We start from the raw sequence: 19,213 nt of genomic DNA, 5'->3' as shown, positions 1-19,213 counted from the left end.
TGGCTCTCGCATTGACTAAAGTGTATTTGAAGTGTGTATTTGGGTGTGTTTTGTAGTTTGTGACAGTAAACCTGTTGAAGGTTTGGTGCCAGAAATTGATGGCTGATGAGCAGCATCTGGCACAGAGCACAATTCTTTCATCTCTGGGTCTTTCATTATAAAAAGGACCCAGTCCCATGATTCCCTTCTATGCCCATGCTCATGTTTCCAGAATTTGCAAACCAAATGATTCTGTTCCGAACCCCTTCTCTTCTCCTAAGTAATAAATATACAGACTGAATATTGAAACAAAACTATGGCCAGTGCCTAGCCGATTTCCAAGATATTACAACTCAATACATTAAAGCGTATCATTGGGATTTGAAAATGGGTTTTGGCTACATTTTGGACCATGTGTCAAGTCATTGCTCTGAGCCAATTTGATTTAATTGAATTTTGCAAGTAACTATCAAATGCTTTTTGGTGAAGTCCATACAGTATATATTACATTTACAGCTGTTTTTGTACTGCTGCCAGCAACACAATCAAGTTTCTGAGGTATGATTTGCTTTCCTCTTTCAGCCAGGAGACCTGCATTAAGGCAACATTAAGGTAGCTCTGTTAAAAATAAAAAGAGGCAGGCAATGCAAAGCCTCAAACAGCAGCATTAATATGCACACATACTCAGCGGGTTTTATGGCGCACAGCTGGTGACTGAACAGCGATGGTAAACTAAAAGCAAAACAGGAAAAAATATTATCTATGTGATAGATAACTCTTTTACTTTATTTGTCTCCCACCCCTCATTTCTTTACTTATCCTTATCCATTGCTTTTGTATCATACAGTACTCAAGAACGCAGTTAACCACCATTCTGTAGCCAGGTCTCCTGGGACTAGATAGCATATGATGCCACATATCCTCTGCTGGGATATGATATAAATCTCCTTTCCCCTGCAAGCTCTTTGCATATGCCAGGGTTTACAAAGAGCATGGGATTAGAGCCAGCAATAAGTGCAATGGGAAATAGATACCCACATACACACACACATTAAGGAATTCATACATTTGGTTTATCTCAATTTCTCATTTTTCAATTCCACATTTCCATATCACTTTTGTGACTTAGAAGATAATCCTAATGAAACTGCACCTGCATTTTAATGCAGTTTTTACTACATACATTTTTAAATGCAATTTTGCGTATAAAGACATTTCTGCAAAGCAATTCCCCCTATTGTAATGCATTTGTATGTTATTTTGTCTAGCACATATTTGTATGTAAGTAAGTAATTAAGTAAGTAAGTAATTTTTTATTTATACCCCATCCTCCCCAGTCAAGACTCAGGGTGGCTAACATAAAATATCAAATACATTAAAACACAATCAAACAATTGATTGAAATACAGCTTAAAAATTATAATCAGGGTAAAATTAAGTGGCTGCCCACAATTTACAATCATAGGGGTCGGGAACCTCAAGTATTCATCATGTTGGTCCCACATGAGCCGATAAAAGGGCCAAAGAGGTAACTTACAGGGTCCCATAGAGGGGGGGTCAAACTGGGTCCGGACCGAAGGCCAGGTGGAACAGCTCCGTCTTGCAGGACCTGCAGGAGGATGTCAAGTCCCGCAGGGCCCTAGTCTCCTCCAATAGAGTGTTCCACCAGGCTGGGGCCAAAGCCGAAAAGGCTTTAGTATATTTATATGCACACTTTTTGAACACATTACTTGGCTGGAGAACTACATTGCATAATTCGTTTCAAATACCGTTGTGTTTTGGTTTGCATATGAATTTGGAATGTGCACTTCCCAACCCAGCATGCAGGGGATCCAGTGTGCAAACAGAGCTCTGTATTACCAGAAGCTGTCCTTTTATCTCCTAAGAGTTGTGGACTATTTGGGGGTATGTGACAGGAATCCCCACATCATGGAAAAGAAAGAGAGCCATCTCAGATTGGAAGAAGTTCCGCTGTGCACATAGGAACCCCACAGAGTTTTGGACCACACACACCGCACCCAGCAGCAATATGTCCTAATAGAATGTTTCACCAAGGAATGTAGAATATTTGTAATAGGGAAGATATGCACTTAAAGTTAAGCTGCACATGGAACAATTAATGGTATTACTAGACCACTGAAGTCTAGTCCTTTGTAGCCAGTTTGGCTATCTCAGCCTGGTTACAAAATCAGGATGTGAGATAGGAAGAGAAATATTTTCTCATACATTTTTTTCTCCTCTTTACAACTCGCCAGTGTTTTGATTTATAGTTGCTTTAGAAAAAGAAAAATCACATTCAAGAGACAAATGTCTTGTTTCACTATTGTGGATTACTCTTAAAGTGCAGGTTTGCAGGACTACTTCTACTTAAACTCTCAGAAATCATACCTCATTAATGAGGTATAAATTGTGTGCATTGCTTTAATACCATGCACTCCACAGCTGATCCTCCTGTATCATAGGGAAGTGGTGGTAAATCTGAAGTCACAATCAGCACTGTGATACACAGGATAAATAACCACCACCGCCACAAATTGCACTTAAAATGTTCTAAGCATTGTAAAGAGATAAAAGTTTAGGCCACGTCACTCACTGCAAGCTCAGACTGGCCTTCCCACACCATATATTTAAAGCACAACAAAAACACATTGGAAGCATATTAGGAGCTGTAGCTTGCTAACGGTAGTTCTGTAATAGGAAACAACAGTTTCCAATAATCTTTGGGGGAAAGCTATGTGTTTTCAATGTCTTTTAAATGTATGTGGTGGATGTGATCTCATGATACAAAAGGGCAGGGAAAGGAATGGTGAGGGAAGAGAAAAGCAAGCATTAACACAGGGTATTCTTTCTGGCAGGGAGCAGGAAAGCAGGCTCTTTCAGCTGCTCCTTCTCTGGTCGATAGATTTTTAAAAATAACCTTTGTAATGTGCCTTATTTTGCTTTCCGGTTTTGTATTGCACTGTCTTGTGTTTTAAGCTTCCTGGTGTGGACTGCACTTAAAAAGAGAGCCTGTCAATGAGTTCATGACGATAGACGAGTCCATGCTGATCTCCTTGCCATGGTGTTCTTTCTGGGAGGTGCAACTTCCCAGCGACTCTTGGTCCCCCTGGCCTGTAGTGTATTTCCCTCCTGTTCTGCAGACCCAGGGCAAGAGATAAATGCTGAGAGTTGTATAGATGTGGAAAGAATAGGTGAAAACTTCCCTAAATCCTGGGTTGTAATACTAAGGCATTTGTGTGATATTCAACTAAGCGAAAACCGTGGTCATAAATTTTAATGGGTCTGTTCTAAGTAAAACTGAGCTGAATACCGCCCTTTTAGATTATATGCATTTTTACATTTCTTTAGTTGATTTCACTTGCCTAAACAAAATGGGAACTGGCAATGTAACAAAATCCTAGTGCCTTTGAAGTAACGGATTTGGAGTGTGCATCGTTTTCTGTGTGCACATCCAGGACTTGTTTCCCTTTCTGAATGTAGATAAAACTCATGACAATGTTGGGGAAAGCTACTGAAGTACATTGATGTGCTTTGGCACTTGAAAGACTAGCTCAGGTTAAATTTGCCATTCCTTTAGAAGAGATTTGCCAATGATTACCAAGGTGTTCCAGCTCTCAGCGCATGTGTGAATCAGCGCATGAATTCTACTGCCTGGCACTTTTGTGGTGCACTAGAATCTTACAGTGTCCCATTACATGCTGTCTATGTATATGACTACAGTGGTCTGTAAAATGGTTGGGGCAGCAGGGATATAAAAGTCCACAATGCACTAAAAATAGCATGAATGCAGCATGAATGCAAAACTCCACAAACCACTAAACATTTATGGTAGCAAAGAGATTGCATTTCTCTTTACAACATAAAGTTTCCCGAACTTCTACAAACAGTTCAGCCGTGTCGTGTTTCCAGGGTTAAAGTTGCTGTGGCATTCCTCCCCTACCCCCCCCCCCCGGAATGCTGACACTATTTGAAGCATCTTGCAATGGTTGCTTGAATACAAACACACAGTAAATTAAAATGATTTCTTTTTAATTCAAATACACACACACACACTGATAGTGAATACAGAAAAAGTCAGTGGGCCTGGATTGGATTCTGCTCTCGGTTGTGTCAGATAGCCGAGATTATTATTTCTTTGTCTTTCAAACTAACCAATTTGTTCATGGAGCAAAACCCCCATTTTAGAAAAAGCATAGTTTGGTTGTGTCGTACGCCCTTTTTTGAGTAAATCCCATGGAAGTCAGCATATGGAAAAAGATTACATTGTGCATGAAAATCCACGTTGGTTTCTCAAGAAAAAATAACCGAGTGGGATACTAGAATCCTCCACAAAAATTTTTTTGTGGGTGGGATTTTACAAAACATTTTGAATTCCAGCACAATATTATTTTCCACGTATTGTTTTATGAGAACCACTTTATAAGCATGGTGGTGTAAGAAATTGCTACATAATAGGAGGTCTAAACAAACCTGGGTCATCAGTCCCCACTGATTTCAGTAGGTCTGAAACCAGTTAAACTAATGTACTTCCACTTCAATGAATTGTAGAGAGGGCTGTATGAAAAATTCCTTATTTATTTATTTTAATGTGTATATATGCATTTTTTATATTACTTTGGTGGTTTTTACATGCTCAAGACATGGGGCAAGTGCAATGGTTAAAAGAAGGGATATGAATACACCATGTACCACCAACTTCTGTGTGCTGTAGAAGTGGCACATCCAGTACCTGTTGCCTTTTTCTAGTTATGATTGCTCTTGCAATTACATTTCTATGCAATCCTTTCAACATAGGTTGGGTCAGGCCATGACTCGTTATATGAAGAATTATTTTGTGGCTCTACGTGATGGAAACGAGGCAGTTACAGTTAATGCACTGTTCTTTTCCCACTTTAAAAGGGAAAAAAAATATTCCTTTATTTATTTATCACCTCAAACCCAAGGAGGTTTACATCAACATGACCAGAGTAAACTTACAGTAACATTCAAAGGCAGTGATACATAAATATCCAAAAAGTTAAAACATCCAGCTTCTCACACAAATGCATGATGTATGACCCACCATTAAAAACAACCCAGCAGATGAGAAAACATCACCAACCAAATGCTTGGCAGTCAAGGATTGGTGCTGAAAGAGGACCATGTTTATGAAAGGCAGCACCCCTGAAGAGAACACTCCATAATTGGGGGCCCACTATTAAGGGGTCCTCTGTCCCATAGCCACTCACTGTACTTTTGCTGGAAGATGGCCACCAATGATTTCCTAAGGGTCCAGGCAGGTTTATGCAGAGAGAAATGTTCCAGAAGGTATGGGTCTGTGAGTCATGTAAGGCTTCATAAGTCAAATCCAGCACTTTGAATCGTGCCCCCAAATGTATTAGAAGCCAGTGCAGTCATGCCAGAACTGGTGCTATAAGTCTGAATTGCTGGTCCTCATTAGCAATCTGTCTGCAGAATCCTGTACTAGCAGATGTTTCTGGACAGACCCACATATAATACATTGCAGTTAAAACCAGAAGCTTTCCTGAACATAGATAATTAAAACTAGGTTACCCACATGCTGGCTATGGCATTTTTTAAAGGCACTCTACACTACAGGGACCATTGGATCACCAATGATAGTGATGGATCCAGGGGTATTCTGCAAGCTGCAACCCTACTCCATGGGGGGAGGGCAACTCCACTGAACACCCTGCTGGCACCACACTGCCAAAAATCTGCAGCTGCCACCACCCCATCAGCAGATGCTTTGGGGTGACATAGACTTTTTAAGTTGGGGTGGCCCTTCAGATGTTGTCAGACTCCAGTCAATCCTTACTTCTAGCATGATGGGAGTTGTAGTGCACATCATGCTAGACACCTCTACTTTATGTACTGGAAAAGAGTTTTGGGTAGATGATTATATACCTGCTAGGATTGTGGGAGCTGAAGTCCAACAAATCTGGAGGGTCACGGGTTTCCCATTGCTATGTTATATGTGAATTTACACTAGGGATGGAGGGAGAAATTTGATTCTGTTTGCATTTAAAGGCGAACTGACCAGATTTGCATGTTCTAAAACAAAACAGGAACCAAAACCCAGCCATTCTTCAAAATTTGCACTTCTTCAAATTTTGCAATGCAGTTCTCCAACCAAGTGTACAAACATGAATATACTAGGGTGAATTGTGCATCAACATGCATATACTGATGGAAAGAACATACAATAATGTATTATAATAGATAAAATCAGTCTGCAAAAATGTGCATATTGGGGTAAATTCACACTAAAATGCTGGTGAGTTTTCATGATTTTTTTTTTAAAAAAATGCAAACTGATGTGGAAATGTAGAGCACTGAACTTAAGATTGGAAATAGGACAGAGAGAAAACAACATTGACAGATTTGCCAGGCTCAACAGACAACAAAGCTTAAAACTCCCACCTCTTACGGTTCTTGCTCTGTAACTTATATGGGGGAAATGCAGCAGGAAAGAGGGAATCTGCAGAAATTTGGCAACTTTACTTCAATATACACGGGCTAGGATCCAAAAAGACATTTTCTGGATATTTGTGCTTTTCCAAACAACTTCTCCATATGTGGAGTTCATCATCCTTCCCCCCCCCCTCAGTCTCCCCCCACAAAGCAGTTATGTCAATCAATGTGATGTTAGTGGACATCAGCACCTGGATGCACAATTCAGCCTTTGTTTTATTCCTCTCCAGCTAGCTTGCAGCAGAGTTTGTTTCACTAAAATGAATGGGGGGTTTGTGTATCCAGTTGCTAATTCTAAAACCAGGCAATCAAAAAATTGGGTGGGAGGTGGGGAATTGTTCACAACTACAGAACAACAATATCTATATCAGAAATCAAGCAGGGCACATTAGGCTGTTTATTTACTTATGCATTTAACTCTAGCCTGGTTTCCAAGTTGCATAAAGTAATAATGCTGCTTTATTCCTCACTATTCCTCACAGTACTCCACATCTAGTACTTTCAGACATCAAATTTTAAGGATGTAGGCAGCAGCAGGGGTGAGGCCAAAATGCTGGCTTCTCTCTCAGCAGTAGGAGGGGCAAGCCAGAAGCAAGTTCAAGATGGTGGGGATGCACCAGTGGAGCCAATCCAGCATTCGCACTGGTGCACCTGTACAGCCCTGACCTCGCTGGTGGCTGGCCCTTCCCTTCCTCTCTCCCCATAAACAACAGCAACACTGCTGCTGGGAAGCTAGAACTGCAGCTCCACCCTACTGGGTGAATCACTTCTGGATTGGTTAATTGGAACAGGTTCACTGGAAGGCAGCAAAGATGTGGAAAACAACTGCCCCCAAGGGTGCAATTGAAGTGTTGGGGTGCAATTCAGGCTGTAGGCTGACATACCTTTATGAGAAGGGTACAGAGAGAGAAACATCTAACCTTCCTAGACTGTCCTAGTTGTGCAGACCTATTGATCTTCCTTCAGTGACACCATCAGTACTGCTGACCTCATTTTTTGCTTCCTCTTCATCCTCACCTTGGAAGAAGAGACACCAAAGCAATCATAGCTCTTTGTATCTCCACCTTAGTTAGACAGAACTAAAATATTTCCTATCAACTATGTATTTTCCTGAATACATTTTTCTTTCTTATTTTCCAAATCCAGAATCTCATTGTGATTATATCCATGGATAAAATGTGCACCTCCAACTGTGATTCAGTTAAGCTTCCAAGCTGTATGTTAACTCTAAACACCAACAGGGTTCAAATTATAGGAAGGTCAATTGCAGTTGAACATTAGGAGGGGTGGAGGGAACATCAAGCAGAGGGGTGGAGGGAAGATAGCCACATGTTTGGCATATGGGTTTCCTACACTGAGTTGGAAGAGATGTCCTGCCCTGCATGCCCCGCTCCAACTTTAGGGTTCTATGTGTTTCTCACATGCAGGATTCTGTCTTTTAATTAACTAAGCAGAATGTGTATTTGTCCCCCAGGGGCTAAAAAGAAATGCTTGCTGCAGAGAACTGGCTGAGAAGAGGCTCAGACATATGGCTAAATTACCCCTCCAGGACAAGATACATCTTGCCAATGCAAGTCAGGATGCCTCATCCCCACTTGCTAACCTGTGCTTTGGGGCATGGGCTATTAGGCTTCTGGTTACTGCACACTCCTGCTGTCAATGTTTGTGCACACACCACACCCTATTACATTTCCAACTCCTTGAATGATAGAGGCATTCTGAATGCATCAACATTGCGTTGGGCTGCTGCATTTCCCAGCACACTCTTGGGTGTTATTAAAGGATGCCAAATGTTCTCCTTCACACATTCAGTGGCATTCAAGAGCTGATGCTTTGTTCTCCATCTCCTTGTCTATCAGGATTTGTGAAAACTGCAAAAACAACACTTCACTTGTCGCTTTGCACTTTAGACTGATTTCCCTAGCCGCAACACACAGGTCAATCTGTATTATGAACACTAAACTGCATGCAAACAAAGCATGTATATTGCACATCCTTCCTTCCCCCCGCTTGCTGAAGTTGGTTCCCACTGAGCAGTCCTGAATGCCCCAAGATTCAAAGGTAAAAGTACACCACATTGTCAGAGTAGCCTTCCCACTATTTCAGCTATTATCTCACAAGGAATGGGGACTGGAATTTGTGAGCAGATCAGAGCCCAGTAAGGCTTACATGTTTCATCATCATCTTAGTGCAGCTAACATCTGCCAAACTGTCAGTGTTCATCAGGTTGAAACTGCATTCCTAAACATCACTAGCAACACAAATATGGTACAGATGATCCTATATTAAAACTTAGAATAAAAGAGTCATAGAGTTGGAAGGAACCCCGACGGTCATCTAGTCCAAACCCCATCTCAACACACAGTCCCTCAACCATACCAGACCCTGCTTAGCTTTGCAAACACACTAGCAGTTTTATTACTGCACAACATCTTCTGCATTTATGAACTTTCCTGCTCATTCTGCTAAGTGAGGCCCTGGACATCTGTCCCAAAGTTTAGCCCTGATGGCACCACTGAAAATGTGAAGAAGCAGAGAGGGGCCTCCTATGGAAAGGTTTGTAGCTCAATGGCAAAGCATCTGCTTTGCATGCAGAAGGTCCCAAGTCAACCCTTAGCATCCCCAGAAGGGCTAGGAGAGAGCCCTGTCAGAAATACTGAGTCAAAAATGTTCCCCACCTTTATTCCACATGAACTGGATATACACATGAATATAGCTGGTGTACCACTGACAAAGATTTCTGTGATCATGGGTGCTTGAAAAAATGCTACAGACAGAATCCACACATGCCTAATTCACATACTGTATTATGTTATGTATACTTGTGCATTCATAAGGAAGGTTGACAGAAAGAAAACTCCCAGAGCAGCCAATACCTCTTCTGAAAACAACCTGTACATCAGCTCCCCTGAAAAAGATGGGTAAAAAAATCCCACTTCTCCAGATTTACAGTTCAGAGAAGGGGGTGTTTTCATGACCATTACTATTTCCTGAACTTGGAATGCTTGTTGACCTATTTTCCCATTGTGTCTTTCTTTACCCTTTCACTTCCCAACTCAGGTTCTGCTTTCTATGTCCAGCCTTTTCCCCAGGAAGTGGAGAAGAAACAGGTTGGTCTCAAAAATCTCTGGATCTGAGCCATCTCTAACGATGTGGCAGTCATGGCAAAGTGCTGCAAGAAAGGCAGAATGGGAAGCAGCCTGAGGTGGAACACCCTGAGGACGGCCCTCAGGCTATTCAGACGAATTTGGCGTCATACAATATTAATAGTCAGGAACACTTTGGGACCATTTTTAACAAGACAAGAAAACTGTAGATGTAACCACCGCTCACCGTTAGTCACAATGAGATAGGGTCGAGGAGATGGCAAAATATGATCAGGAGAAGAAAAAGTTATTCCTTTGCTTTTCGATGCACTCATGGGGAAACCTGACAAGCCTTCTAAAATGTTCACTGGTGCAGGTAGGTAGTTTTAGACACTGGGCTGAGGGCAGATCTACGCTGTACATTAAAAGGATGTTCAACACACATTTAAAGCACATGACTTTCCCCAAAGAATGCTGGGAACTCTCGTTTGTAAAGGTTGCTGGAAATGGCTGTATTGTGAAGGGAAAACGACCATACCCAAGATCCTTTGGGGAAGTTATGGGCTTTAAATGTTGAATATGCTTTAAATGTATAGTGTGAATCTACCCTGGATGGCTTGATGCCCACCTATTTAAATTGAAATGTGAATACTTCAAAATGTGGTGTGCCATCCGTGCAGTTTTTGAAGGTCCTTCTGCTCATTCTGTCAAATGGGGCTCTGGTCATTGGCCCTAAAGCATCACAGCAAATAAAAACAGCACATTAGGGGAACGTTAGGGTCAGTGCAGACAGTATGTTCCACACGGAAGGACATTTGCACAAAGTCCAATGCAATATGGTGCCTTCTTTTCCAAGATACTGCTTTATGCATGACACCATTGTGAGCATGAAACAGAACCCAGGATGAGACTCGTTAGGCAAAGAGAAGAAGCTCTGATTCAATATCTTATGTCACAAGAGGCAGAAATCAGGCAGCTCTGCATCCCTTTCCTGTAAAACTGCATTGTTGCCATACACTCCTTGGGAATGGAGAAGCAATTTTGTGGTGAGGGCTTGCTCCATCCATGTTATTGAGTGGTCCATCACTCACTCACTAGGATCCTTTGAGATGTGTGTGTGAGTCTGTGCATGTTATGTATTCAGTGGTCTGTGTTTTCCTGAGCTCGAGTCTGGACTCAGGATTCTGAGCCTCTGTGTTCTGATTTGAGACATGATATCCAATCACGGAACATTTCAGGATTTGGGCCATTGCCATTGGCTCTTAAACTCTGAGTTATGATTCACAGCATCGGAATTTAGACAGCCAATCCCATTGAGAGTGGGAGTGGCCCAGGCCTTCAGAAATGCATATAAACAGTTGCTTTGCCCCTGTTGCCCAGTTCTGTTAGTTCAGTAAAGGTTCTTGCTGTTACCACTGCATCTTGCTTCGTGGGAACCCACCTACACTTCAGTGCACACTGCACAAGTACTGCATCTCTGCAAACAGAGGATCCTGTGGAGTCTTGCAATATACAGGCCCTTCATACACACTGTGCCCAGCATAAACAATGGCCATTTCACTAAGACTGTCTTTATATGCTCCAGAAATACTTGGAACCATTCTGCAAGGTAGGTCAGTATGATCAAGTCCATGTTACAGATAAGAAACATGTATATAATGGATAGTCACACCTGGTCAGGTGTGACTGAGAGGTACCAACTTGCCAAAGACATGCGAGTGAGAATGCAGGTGAACTGAAATGTGAGGGAACAATTGCCAGCACATTGCCCATAATCATAACCACACCAGACCAAATAAGCAAAGGAGCAGGATGACCCTGCATGGATATGCCCGCATGTAAACATCTATTCTCTTAGCAAATTCCCAAGGAAAACTAACTTTACGCATTGGGTGGCATTCAACTCAGTGTTACTCAGAGCAGACTTACTGAAATGAATGAATATCACTTAGTTACGGTCGTTCATTTCAATAGGTCTTCTCTGAGTAAAACTGAGTTGAATACCACCTTTTACGTGCTAGATTAATGTTTTGCCAAACTAAGGCACAATTTAACACACATCACCTGCAGTCATGTATTTTAACAATTGCTCCGATTTTGGGTTAATATGCATGATATTCCTTTTTTTACACCACTCATTTTTATAGGTTAAACTCCATTCACTTATAAAATGATATTAAAGGGCATTTGCACTTCTTCTTTTTAAAAAATGGATATAACGCTCTTCTGCATGTCTTTCACAATGTACCGTATAGGAGGAGGAATTTAAAATTATTATTAAGTACAGTCACACTAGCTTCTCATTAGGAGAAAAGGAACGCTTGCCAATATGAAATGGAAACTTTTCCAAGACAAAGCTAAGGTACAATAGTGTGCTTTTACATGATGTTTTAATGAAATTCAACCCAGAAAACATTCTTCTCAACAGCCGTACCTGCCTAGTCTGGCTCACAGCCAGATACTAACATTCTCATTTTCTTAGCTGAGGTTCTGCAGAACTTGGAAATCAGAGATGATGGCCCAGGCAACAATGAGCTACCCAGGAGTTCAGCTATCTGCTGTGTTACCCAGCAGGAGCCCAGGGCTCTGTTATCCATCCATCCATCTATCTACTAACCTACCTACGCAAATATAGGTGTGTGTGTGTGTGTGTGTGTGTGTGTGTGTAAAGTCTAGCAGCATTAGCCACCTAATCCCTGTAATGGCAGCCTAAAAAATTATTCATGACATACTTCCTATATTGCAGTCAGCTTGCATTTTCCTACATAAGAGATTATTTCCATGTAGGAAAATGATAATATGTGAAGCAGCCCACCAAGTGTTAGGTAGTCAAATACTATATCCCTAGTAAATATGTTTGTATTCCAGTCCTTGAATTTATTTCTTTAGAAAAGGTTATTAAATGACAAATCATACTGTTGTAGACTAATTTATCACTAGATCACTAGATTTTCATGCAAATCGGGGGACGAAAGTTCTTCTCCTCCCAGTTTATGGAATTGGCATTGAGAAGTGAAGCATCAAATTGCTGAGAGCCACTTGATGAATCACAGGTGGAACTGAGATTCTGACCCAACTCTGTCAATAATTTACCTACCAGGTATAGTAAATACTTGCTGTTAGAAAATGTTCACATTGGGTCAGAAAGAACATGCTTACTAAGCCTTTGCAATTCTCTGTTTCTTAGGCTGAAATCCTAACCCCACTAACATTGGAATAAGCCCCACTGATTTTAGCAGAAATTAATTCCGAGTAGATGGGTTAGGATGGCACTGTAGGGTATGCTCTTGCCCTGTAGCTATCCCAGGAGCTTGATATGCTAAGGATTGCAACCAGGGGACTTATTTATTCCTTCAGTGACCTTATTTTATTTTTATATGTGTTCCTCTAAGTGTTTTTGCTTGAATTTTTAACTCTATTTCAAAATATAATTCCAGGAAGAAGAAAAATCCGAAAGCTATCATTAGATTTGACATCTCTGTAATGTTGGAAACATTTGCTGAGTAGAGTTTCTCATCCTGTCAGACAACTTTTGAGAAGTTAAGTTATAATTGACCTGGAAGGGAAAATTATTTTAGGAATATTGGATGTGGGCCAAAGGAAGCCTATACTTTCCAAGAACACTTTCCTAATCATTCCATGCACAAAGCAATTCTAGGCAAGTCTACTTGGAAGTAAATCCCACTGAGTTAAAGGAGACATATTCTCAGATAAGTGTGCTTTGTGCTGTTGCCCAAACTTTCAGCCTGTCTATATATATATTCAAAATGCAGGATTATTTCATGCAGTTTCTTTCTTTTTAAAAGTGTGGTATGTACATTATATGCAATTTGTGTTTGTAGGTGTGTTAAACCTATGAAATAAATTTGTTCCGCGCAGTACGCTATTTTTCATTTCTTTCTAGGTTTCACAGCAGCATTGCTTGTGAGTAACAAATCTGGTATGGTCAACTTTGAAGGTTAGCAACTGGAGGAAATGCCCCATTTTGAAGTAAGGCCTGATCACTGAAAATGATAATAAGTTTGATCACTGAGACAATTATGACAATGATGCCTTGCCATTGTCAAACCATCCAGCAGTTATCACAGTGTTTATAGACCCATGAAGTTCTGATCAAAGTTGCTGGAGTTGAAATTGTGGACTTTTAAAAAGCTTATATACAAATACATAATTTGTATATAGAGAGGGAAATCAGAGTTAATGACAAGCAAGTGGTCTGTGACTCAGCCATTGCTATTTATATTTAAAACTAATTCACAGGCTTTGTTTTATTCTTTCAAACTGATGGGACAGAGGAGAACTATTCAGTAGCATTATAGAAAGTCCTCACCCTGTGCCAGGTTGGAATTGAATTGTGAACACTTGCTTTTCTGGAGATTATAATACATTACACATGTGCTGGTAATCAAAGAAGCCCTAAGCCTAAAGAGTGAAGGATAAGAGTTTCTCTGACAATATTTAGAAAAATTGCAAGCAAAACTTTCCCCTTGTCTTCCACGAGACTTTGGCTTATATCAGTGCCTTTACTCTACCAGAGCGCCATTAACATCAGTGAAACTACTTTCAAGTAACCTATTAGTTCTGGGCAGCTCTACACACTGCCCTGAACAGATGACTTGAATACAAGTCTTACTGATTCAAAAGTTTCCTCTGTGTATAGCTTTTGGAGTGTCCAGGATCTTCTGCTGTGAATTAATTTCTTCCTAAGTAGTCTTTGAAAGAGGACAGTTGTAAGACTGTGTTCACTTACCTGGGAAGAAGCACCATTCAACATTTCAACATTTACTTCTAAGTAAACATACACAGGCGCAGACTGCATGAGTACCAGGATCCAGGAATAAAATATTACTTTGCTTGGACTCTACACTTCTAAGACAGTGTATATTAAGGGGCACAGAAGCAGGTTGTATGGGAAACACATAACACAAGTGGCTGTAGCTGCTTTCACTTCTGGCTTATGTGAAGAGTATGAATCACTTCTAGGAATGGCTCTGTTTTGAGTACTTCTTCCTGGCAGCAGTGTGACTGGGAGCCAGAAGATAAAGCAGCTAGGATGCCCTGTTCTTCTCGCTGTAACTCTAGAGCAGAAGGCACTTTCTCTTCCAGTCTCATTGCACTCCCGCCCCCGGCCCCTGTTTTCTCCCATGCTTAAGCAATTGGTAGTTGCAAACACAGAACAATCAGTCTCTCTTAAATGTCCCGGACAGATGTTGTTCAACTACAAAATCAGTGGAACAGAACAAATTTGCCTGGGCTGCCTTCCTCACAGATTAGTTATCAAGGGAAGAGCTTTAAATGGTTCAGTTTAAGGATCATCCCAGATAATCATAACCTTTTGATCTGCCTTTCTTGCCAGGCTTTTAGTAGTCTCTTCTGTCAAAAAGTGTGGAGCAAAGAGCATGAAGTGCAAGTCCAGACTAAGATCCTCAACTTCGTTCCTCCCAACCCATTTCCCACCGTTTTCTAATTTGCTGCTAACTTATTCTACCCTTCTAACCTCGAGACAGACATCAATCAACAATCGCCACAGTTATGCCTATCGGAATACTTCAGCTTTGAAACCTGACTGAAAAGCATTTGGGTTTGTTTGGTTATGCTCCCCAGTTTCCCCACGATAGACTTCATGAATAGTGGGTGTTATTTGGCGATTTCCTCCATTCCACCGGGCTTCTTATATACTACAGAATTATGTATATATACATACAGTTATTCCATATGTACACATGCACACCATATGTTTACAAGTAAATACAGACAAAACTCATCTGAAGCCATGCTCTGTGCAAAGTGTGGCGTAACTTACCCAAAGAGAATTTATTTTCAAGTAACGGTCCATGAGGGGAAAGGAGAGTCTGGTGTTGAGATGTCTTCATCCAGTTCCCGGCAAGGCAGGAGTTGTCCCCCCCCCCTTTTAAAAAAAAAATATATACCCACTGCTTGAATAGTATCCCGGGAAGACTCCTTCTGCTCTGCTCCCTGTTCCCTGGATTCCTTTGGAACAGTCACATTTTATTTATACACACAGAGTCCTTTTCGGAATAAGCAGCCAGCTGGAATGGTTCAAACCTCTGTTCAGCACACCGTTAAAATGCAGCTTCCTTTTCGGACATAGGAATTACACCAGGGAGCAGTCACCGAACAGCAAAGAGGCAATGAGAACTACTTAATCACCCGAATACCAGCTGCTGCTGCTGCTGCTGCCGCTGTTCTGCCTCTTTCCTAGCTGTGCTCTTCCCTTTCTCCCTCCCTCTCCGCTCATGTCTACAGAACTATAAAGGCGGCTTTGGAGGATTATGATTGGCAGAAGCAGCCAATTCCTTCAGCTAATCATCCTCAAGGTTTTCAAGGACTAGAAGCTGTTGTGATGTCATTCAGACAGTGTGGGGTTACACACAAACACATTCCAGCAGAAGCTAATTCAGAGATCAGCTGCATTCCGCTCACACCCTAGTGATTGATTAGCTGCTCCTGGAGGATTTGCATAATCTGTCATTGTACAGTTGAGCCACCTCCTTTATAAACCTGGCCAAATTAAATCCAGGAGTGGAAATGCCACTGGATGCCTTTTGACATCTGCAGCCAAAGCTGTGAAAATAAAATCACAGAGAAATGAAAAAGAAAGAAAGAAAGAAAGAAAGAAAGAAAGAAAGAAAGAAAGAAAGAAAGAAAAAAGTTTGAAGAGTGATTTCCTGGCCATCAAAAAGACAGACATGAAGGATGGTGGGGTGGGGAAGGAGGGGAGGAGAATCGTAAGACAAGGTCTCACCCTTCCAGTGCAGAATTCATAACCGTATTAGGACCATTTTAACCCAGAAATGTCACAAGGGTTGTAGGTTTCAAAACAAGGGGTGGGCACGCACCTCCCTTTCCATGTATTTTCTATACTGGGGAGGGGGGGTAAGTCAAGTTTTGATTTGAGGAACCCCAATTTTTTTGATTCTGATAAATTAAATGCACATTATATTTAATTATATATATTTTTTGAACTATTCATTCTGCTGCCTACTGTGCTTGCTTACTAGAGAGCAAGTCCCATTGAAACCAGTGGGATTTGCTTCTCAGTAAAAAAAGAAAAGAAAAAGAAAAAAGGATAGGATTTTGCTGTGATGAGCAACAGCAAAACACTATTGAACCAAGAAATTCCACATCTGGACCATGGATGATCTAGATCAACTGCCCCTTCCTTAACTATGGAGATTCATCAGATGCTTCCCAAAGACTTTCAAGACCATCTTCTGAATCCTAAGGATTAGAAATTTAAGGGTTTTGTTTTGTCAGTTTTTTAAAAAGGAAGGACCAAATTTTAAAGATGCTGAATTCCATGCCCAATTTCGGTATAAGTCTATCTATCTAATCTATCATCTATCATGGATGGATGGATAGGTAGGTAGGTAGGTAGGTAAGTAGGTAGATTGTATGTGCTATACATTAACAGTTTTTGTTACTCAAATATCCTCCTTTTTGACTGTTTCAGTCAAAAGTACAAATCATTTCCCCCCCAACAACAATAAAATGCTACTCAATAACAGTGTTATCTGGCAGCTTACAAATAATAACAAACCATTTTTTTGTTTTTGTTTCATCAACCATTTTTAGGGAACTAATTTGATTCAGTCCTGTTCATTTGTTCAGCATTTTTGGATTTTATATTGGATTTTATATATTTTATGATGTTCCAACGATTTTATTGTACACTGCCGTGATACTTTCCCCCTATGAGTTGGCAGTTTGTAAATACTCTTATAAGCAAGCAAGCAAACAAAGAAACAAACAAATATATGAAATATGAAAATATAATAGTCACAGAACAATAAAAGCATCAAACTAATTCCAGCATACAAATTCCAGTCACAGAAAGTAAAACAAGGTAGTTCTCAAATATGCAGCATCAGAAATAATTCTTGCCATCACTTGTGTCTGTTGGTCTTTATTAAATTTATATCCTGCATTCCCTCTCAAAGGAGCACAAAAATAATAAAACAATACCATTAAAAATAAAATATATATTTTTAATTAATAATGTCTTACAAACATGTAAACAATCACACTCTCTCACAGTTAATAATTTAAAGGTCACCAGGAACAGGAGACAACACACATGGGGATAAAAAAAATAAACTTGGATATGGAAAACTTGGGTTCAAATTCCTTCCAGTCCTAAACAGCCAACACCAGGCCTCCATCTTTCACCTTCAGTTCCCGTGACAACAGAAGCATTGTGGGAAATACAGCAGAGTGCTCAGAAGTACTATATACATTACTAGTAACAATAATCACCCTTGGGCTGCTGTGTCATTTGCTCACTGCCTATCTCATACAGGTGAATATTAGCCGAACTCCACACAAACTGTGCCTTTTGAACAGAACATTGCACCTCAGAGCACAGCAGCAGCTTTGTTTTAAACTGTGTGGCTGAAGAACAGATGCCTCTGTGCCAATCATCCTAAAAATATCTAGCAATTATCCTAGGTATTACCCTATATCTAAGGTAATCTCTAACCTCTAGTGCAATATCTTATCAGTTGTTTATTGCATTTTCCTTACGGGTCCCTTTCCCCATCCTTCTGGTGATCAAGGAGACATGAAAAGACCTGCCAAAAAATGTGTGAACAATGATAGCATTTTCAAAGTGATCAAAGTGGAGCATCCAATTCATTCCACATTCCCAACTGCATAGCATTGTCCTTTTATTTAGAAAGCAAGTGAGCAAGAAAGAAAGCAAACCAACCTGTCATTGTTATCAAAGGGGATCTGAATCACAGGTGCAGGAATGAATGAAATCAGCCGTTGTTATCTGGCTCAGTGATGCACTTTTTTTTTTCTGGAAGAGCTTTTCTTCCAAGAATAATTTCCTTAGGTGCATAGGGTTGTATCTCGGGGAAATCCTTGTTGGGCCAGGGATGGCTTATTGCCCTTCTGTTGGCAAGTGCAGATGCAATCATTACAACAGGTGCACATCAGCCTCCCTGTGTGTTGAGAACATCCTTGGATGTCTGAGATGAGGTGAGTGGGGAGAGGACCTTCTCAGTTGTGGCACCCGGCTTGTAGAGAAGAAGAGAAGAGTTTGGATTTGATATCCCGCTTTATCACTACCCAAAGGAGTCTCAAAGCAGCTAACATTCTCCTTTCCCTTCCTCCCCCACAACAAACACTCTGTGAGGTGAGTGGGGTTGAGAGACTTCAAAGAAGTGTGTCTAGCCCAAGGTCACCCAGCAGCTGCATGTGGAGGAGTGGAGACGCGAACCCGGTTCACCAGATTACGAGTCTACCGCTCTTTACCACTACACCACACTGGCAAACCAGTGTATGCTCTTCCTAAGGAAGCTCGCCTGATCTGTACTGCATTCAGTCAAATATTGCTTAATAAGCGAGAGCTGAATGAGCCCCCTGCTCCAAATGCAGCTGCTTCACTCCATAATTTTATTTCCTGGCTTGTCTTTTAAGCCATTAAGCATAGTTTCTTGGTTCCAATGCAACAGGAACGGTGGCTTCATGGCTTCTTTCAGCAGTCATGGAGCAACTGCATGTGGGTACCGGTATATGAAGCTCAGTCATATCTTAGCTTATTCAGCTAAGACTTGATCATCCAAACACAGTGCCACGTAAAAGACTTTAAGAGCTGGAAAGCAGGATATCTGAATTATTACCTTCTCCTGCATATGTCTACCTAAGCT

The 19,213-nt window shown here is 40.9% G+C and overlaps 1 protein-coding gene across 1 annotated transcript in view; it reads right to left on the bottom strand.

Moving 5' to 3' along the window:
• The window catches only part of NDST4 (N-deacetylase and N-sulfotransferase 4), a 116,088-nt gene extending 100,648 nt beyond the window's left edge, over nt 1-15,440 (bottom strand). The window contains 1 exon segment of the mRNA XM_033160099.1: nt 15,343-15,440. The gene's annotated coding sequence lies outside the window, so the exon portion shown is untranslated.
• Nucleotides 15,441-19,213: the final 3,773 nt, after the last annotated feature.

This window comes from Lacerta agilis, chromosome 9, assembly GCF_009819535.1.
Source record: "Lacerta agilis isolate rLacAgi1 chromosome 9, rLacAgi1.pri, whole genome shotgun sequence".
In the NCBI taxonomy this organism is placed as follows: domain Eukaryota; kingdom Metazoa; phylum Chordata; class Lepidosauria; order Squamata; family Lacertidae; genus Lacerta; species Lacerta agilis.
Note: the sequence above shows the minus strand (reverse complement) of the source record. Positions and strands in the feature narration are given on the sequence as shown.